Genomic DNA, 6,432 nt, shown 5'->3' on the forward strand with positions numbered 1-6,432 from the left:
ATCACTACGGGCGGGGGTGGGGGTGGGGGTGGGGTGGGGTGGGGGGAGAAATCCAACAATAGCTGGGGAGCTGATGTATTCTGTGCCCTGGCTTTCAGCACTTCCAGTTCCCCACTCCCTATTCTAGGTTCTGTATTTCAAGAGCTATGGGCATAGAAGATGCTGTCACTATTCGTAGTGGTAGAGAACTCTAAGGAAAATTTTCACTAGTTACCCCATAGTCTATCTTTCTTGTTGGCCTCCTATTCTGCTCTATGCCTTGTATGACCCTCTAATCACTTCTCACTTCAGGCTTCAGGCTTCAGTCTCTGTATGGTGGTAACCACAGAATCTACAGGGGGGGAAAACTCCTATTAAATAGGCCTTTAATAGCCACCACATCATCTACTATTGCCTTGCTGAGGAGACCCCTCTCACTAGTGATTCAAACTGCTTTCTGGCTCTGGCTCTGGCTCTGGCTCTGACTGTGGCTCTCTCTCTCTCTCTCTCTCTCTCTCTCTCTCTCTCTCTTTCTCTCTCTCTCTCTCTCTCTCAAGCGGTGGAAGTTCATGGGCTTTTAGATTCAGAAAGGACCTTACAGGTTATTTAGTCCAATTTAGAAATTGAGGCTTAGAGAGTTTAAGTGACTTGCCCAAAGTCAGAGAAGTAGTAAATTGAAGAGCTAGGATCCAAGTTTAGCTTCTCTGATTCCAGATCCAAAATGTTTTTCTATTCACAATGCTGTTGGACAAGTATCTATGCCAGGCACTAGGAAGCCAAATATAAAAAATAACAGGCATTGCCCTGGAAGAGCATAGAATATTATAAAACGGGAAAAAGTTTCATTAATTTGGCATGAAATGATACTGCCTTGGTGCAACAGGATAGATCCATTCACTCATCTCCAACCAGAAGATAACATATTTTATGACTGTTTTTGGAGGGGACAAGGAGTAGAGCAAAGACTAGGTGGGTGAAGTGGTTAGAGCACTGGACTTGTGTTCAAATCTTACCTTAGAGAGTTACTTGCAGTGTGACCCTAGACAAGTCACTTAATCTCTCTCATCCTCATTTTCCTCCATTGTAAAATGGGGATAATAATAGCACTTACCTTTCAGGGTTGTTGTGAGGATCAAACAAGATAATATTTTTAAAGCACTTAGCACAGTGCCTGGCACATTGTAGATGATGTATAAATGCTTGTTCCCTTGCCCTTTCCTTCTCTTCTTCCTATTTCATGTTCAAGTTTTCTTCACATCACACTGACGGTCTTACCAGAATGAGAAGTGAAGAGTGGAAGAGGTGAAGACATTATGCAAAGATGATACAAAATAGCTGACCAGTATAAAAGTAGAGTTTGAAAATAAAAACTGACAAATTCTTAGACTGAAGTTGATGGATTCCACTCATATTGTGGGTCCAGATTAATTTCAAATGTGTCACAGATTGAACTAGGATGAGCTAGATGACCTTTTGGGGCTCCTTTAATCCCTGGGAATCTATAAAATAACTTGCTTGAAAATTAAAGAGATCTTGTTTAGTATGTTTAGTATAAACAATCACCAGTTCACTATTTAGAAGATAAGAGTAGCTTTATAAAGAAATAAGACACAGGGATAAGAACCAATTGCTTTAGGAACATATATGTCGATAAAATGCAAGAGATATAAGACTACATCATGCTTTATAGAAAACCTGAGATAGAAATGAAGAAAATAAGGCTCTAGTGCTGGAGATTGGGGATGGAGGGTGGTGATAGCAAAGAGATTGAAAAATGAGAAAGGGAAGAAAAATTCCTAATACAATGAAGAAATACAATGGGGTTAAAGAATCCTGGGACAAAACTCTAGAAGGTGACGATTCTGCAATAACTAAAACCCCAGAAAAGAGAATGGAATGACCACAAGTTCCCCCATAATCATTAAATGGCCTAACTAAAAGAGTGAAGGAGAAGATTAGGAGTTTAATTAGAGCTCTTAATGAAAAACTTGAAAGGAGAATTGATGGCTTAGAATAAAACTAAAAAATCTTAGCAAAAAAATTAATGAAGGTAATGAATATTAGTACAAAGTCAAAAGTCAGGAAAATTTAAGGAAGGTGTGACTATACATGTCTATTATCAAACAATTACTAGAAAATAACATACATAAAAGATGCTTCCCAAAAGAACATGATGAAACAAAAACCCTGAACATTGTATTTTAAGAAATCATATAAGAAAATTCCTTGGAAGCATTGAGATAAAAAGCAAAGTGTAGGTTGATAGAATCTATAGGATGCCATCATGGATGAACCCTTGGTTTAATTTAGCCAGAAATATAATTATAAAATTTCAGGTTTTTAGATCAAATAGAAAATACTGTAACTGGCTAGGAAAAAGCCAACTCACATGCCAAGTGAACTCCTAGATGAGGAAACTGCCTCTACCAATGCAAACTGGCACATTCTTTGTTACTAATGTTAGAGAGTTGCCTAGAAAATGACTTGCCTAGATTCACATAGCCAATATGTGTCAGAAATGAGACTGGAAGCTATATCTTCCTTCCTCTAAAGCTAGTCCTTTAATCACCAGTGGAAACTAAATAATAGTATTCTAAAGAATAGATACTGTTGCTTCTGTTCCTGTTGTGTCTATTCTTTTATGCTTTTTGTGAAGTACTAGACTAAAACGCTGAGAACTTTAAGAGCTCAAGAGAACCAGGTATCTAGGAAATAGGGTCCAGATAAGAATTTGTGAGCAGCTAAGCTCAGTGATTAGCAAAGCATTGATCAACCTGTTTGGTGTTGTGCACCAGAACTAGCAAGCAGGAAAATTCCATCTATTAGGCATGGCTAAGGGCAGCAATTCCAGGGAGGACTTTGCCCTCCAGTAGTTCTAGATAGCTAGCCATGTGAGCACTGGGGGTGGTGGCAATCTTCAGCATTTCATTTGACAGGACAAATATCACTGCTTGTGATAGTGGCATAACTCCTGCTAGTGGCTTTGGCCACCTTGTTCATTGGTGCCTCACAGAAATGCTTTCCACTTGAATACCCAAATCTGCTTGACCCACACAACATATTCAGCATACTTCTTCATGCTCTCAGGAACACAGCCCAAAACCAATGATCCAGGAGGTGTATCAGAGGCTAAGGTGATTTGACCAGTCTTGGTATTATCAAATTTTTTTCACTTTGATGAAGTAAATAGGCAAAGGGTTCTTCACATTATTTTTCTCAACCTTGGCCTTCCGGTCTTTGACAATCTTGTCACCTTCTACATACAACCCCCACCCCAACTAATTTCCATGTTGTTGTGCACCTTAAGGAAGGTGAAAACCATCTCACCACCAATGATCATCTCACTGACATTGTTTATCATGTTTTTCATTAACTGGATCTTGTTGACAACTTTAGCTTTGCCCAAGATAGCCTAGAAGGGCCATTCTAGGTTCTCTAGGTCCTTTGCAAAATAAGTCAGTTCCTCTTTCATAAGGAAACCACATGCTTTCTGGGGCAGATTCACTCCTCCTGTGGAACTCTGGGTATCATGAATAACCAAAAGCATCATTCATAAAGACATCGCCTGCTTGGGAAAGGGCAACTGGAATGCCTCTATTTTGGCTGGCTTCACTTCCAGGAATAATCCTGGTAGGATCTTTACCTTTCCCTTCTTTTTTTTTTTCCTTCGGGGCAATGGGGGTTAAGTGACTTGCCCAGGGTCACACAGCTAGTAAGTGTCAAGGGTCTGAGGCTGGATTTGAACTCAGGTACTCCTGAATCCAGGGCCAGTGCTTTATCTACTTCGCCACCTAGCCGTCCCCCTCCCTTCTTTTTTTGTACATGGAAGCAGAGGATTTTCAGCAGAAAGAATCATTAGATGGGTTAGCATAGTCGTTCTCTACTTTTGGTCCCACATAATCTTTGAGGAACAAAACATCTTTGCCCACCAAAGATTTGAGTTACACAGTCAGGAGCTTTCAGGAATATTTGTCAGGTGTAGCTCATTAGAGCAACTAACTTGGTTCCATTATCCCCAGAGTTGCAGATGCTAGAGAGAATAACCTTCATTCTCTGGTTGTTAGTTATCTCTTTCTTCTTCATGGCAAAATTAAAGTCCACCCTTGTGATGACCTGTGTCTCCTTCAGGTCTATTTTGTCCAAGGTCAGCTCATTAGAAAAAGATACCTTCATGGTGAATTGATTATAGGGAAGCTAAAGCTAATAATACAGGGCAATAAATTTTTTTTTTTTTTTTAGTGAGGCAATTGGGATTAAGTGACTTGCCCAGGGTCACACAGCTAGTGAGTGTTAAGTGTCTGAGGCCGGATTTGAACTCAGGTACTCCTGACTCCAGGGCCAGTGCTTTATCCACTGCAACACCTAGCCGCCCCACAATAAACTTTTTTAATGAAGAGTTTATCTATTTTTGTCTTTTTTATCCTTAGTGTCTAACACAGTACCTGACACATAGTAGATTTAATAAATGCTTTTTACTTGACTAATTAATTGATAAGTAATAAATGCCAAATAAATGCTGTAGGTAATAATGCCTATAAGAATTCAGAAGAAGGAAAGTTTATCATTGGATGGCATCCTCAGGAAAATCTTTTTGGGTAAAATATAATCGGAACTAGACCTATAAATGACATGTAGCTCTTTATGGTTTGCAAAGTGACTAACACATTTCCTTGTCTGATCTTTACAACCAACCTGTGGAGATAGATGATACAGATATCATTAACACCATTTTAAAGATGAATAAACCAAGATTCAGAGTTATTACATGACTCACCTATGCCACAGAGATAGTACAAGTCTGAGGTGGGATTCAAATCCAGGCCTATCCTAATTCCAACTCCAGTACTTTCTAGCACTGACAAAAAGGAAATCAGGAGAGACATCAAGGTGGGAGAAGTTGTGAACAAAAATAAAGAGGTGTTAGGTGGGTTCAGGAAACAGTGAGTAAATCAATTTGCATGAACAAGATTCATGTAGGGAAGTGGGAAATAATAGAAAAGTAGATTGGAATCAATTTGGGAAAGAGTAAGATGGGAGGCATTCAAATCAATTAGAAGACTGTTAACAATTGTCTGTATGAATTGATAAGGGTCTGAATAAGAGTAATAATAGGAATTGAAAGGAAAAGAGAGCTGCAGGAACACTATGAAAGAAATCTATATGGCTGGAGGATTCAATTGATATATGGAGCAGAGAAGAGAAAGGGTTCAAAGGTGCCAAAGTTCTGAGCCTGGGTAACCTAAAGAAAAAGGGAAGTCAGAGGGGAAAACTGACCTTGGAGAAAGTTGGATGAATTCAGTTTTAGACTTGTTATAAAAAGATTGTTTTTTTATTTGTTGAACATTTTGTTTGGCACAAAAGATTCTTCCCAACAACCCCTTTTTTTTAAACAAAGTACATTTGTTAATATACTTTATTATCAATTATTAACAGGAAAGGTATGTCTTTTATCTTTGTTGTATGGTACTAGCATCAATTGCTATTTTGACTAGATTTTTGTTGCTTTTCCATGTTTACTTTATCTATATAATTATAGTCATTGTTCAGATTGTTCTTTTGGCTCTGTTATCTTCACTCTGCCTCATTTCATAAGAGTCTCTCCGTGTTTCTCTGAATTCTTCATATTCATCAAGAGTTCCTGTCACATAGTAAGTACTTCATTAATGCTCAGTGACCAATTGATTGAGTAGCATAAAAGTAATATTCCCTGATATTTTTGTTTGTTTGTTTGTTTTTTTGGTGCAGGGCAATGAGGGTTAAGTGACTTGCCCAGGGTCACACAGCTAGTAAGTGTTAAATGTCTGAGGCTAGATTTGAACTCAGGTACTCCTGAATCCAGGGCCAGTGCTCTATCCACTGCGCCACCTAGCTGCCCCTCCCTGATATTGCTATTCCATAATTTGCTCACCCATTTCCTATTGGCATATATTTTACTTTCTTTTTTTTTTGTTATCCAAAATAATATTACTGGCACTGAGTTGCCTTTAGAAAATTGTGCAGTGCTTTCAAATTATTCCCAAATTGCTTATCCTTCCCCACATACCAAAGGCTTAAAAACTCATATTCTCTTTTCTTTAAGACCAATTTTCTCTTCCTGATATTATATGGCTATAATTCATGTAATGTCACAATTTTTGAACAATTAAAATTAAAAATAACCCCAAGTAGAATTGGCCAAATGGAAAAGGAGGTATGAAAGTTCACTGAAGAAAATAATTCTTGAAAAATTAGAATTGGACAAGTGGAAGCTAATGACTCAAGAAGCAATAAAACAAAATCCAAAGAAGAAAATGTGAACTATCTCACTGGGAAAACAACTGATCTGGGAAATAGATTGAGGAAAGATAATTTAAAAATTATTGGACTGAACGGAAAAAAAAAAAGATCAGGGAGCAGCTAGGTGGCACAGTGGATAAAGTAAGGGCCCTGAATTCAGGAGGACCTGAGTTCAGA

General features: G+C 38.3%; 1 pseudogene; it reads right to left on the reverse strand.

Moving 5' to 3' along the window:
* Positions 1–2,801: 2,801 nt before the first annotated feature.
* Positions 2,802–4,152, reverse strand: LOC122746715 (annotated as a pseudogene).
* Between the last annotated feature and the right edge of the window lie 2,280 nt (positions 4,153–6,432).

Source organism: Dromiciops gliroides, chromosome 1 (genome assembly GCF_019393635.1).
Source record: "Dromiciops gliroides isolate mDroGli1 chromosome 1, mDroGli1.pri, whole genome shotgun sequence".
NCBI lineage: Eukaryota > Metazoa > Chordata > Mammalia > Microbiotheria > Microbiotheriidae > Dromiciops > Dromiciops gliroides.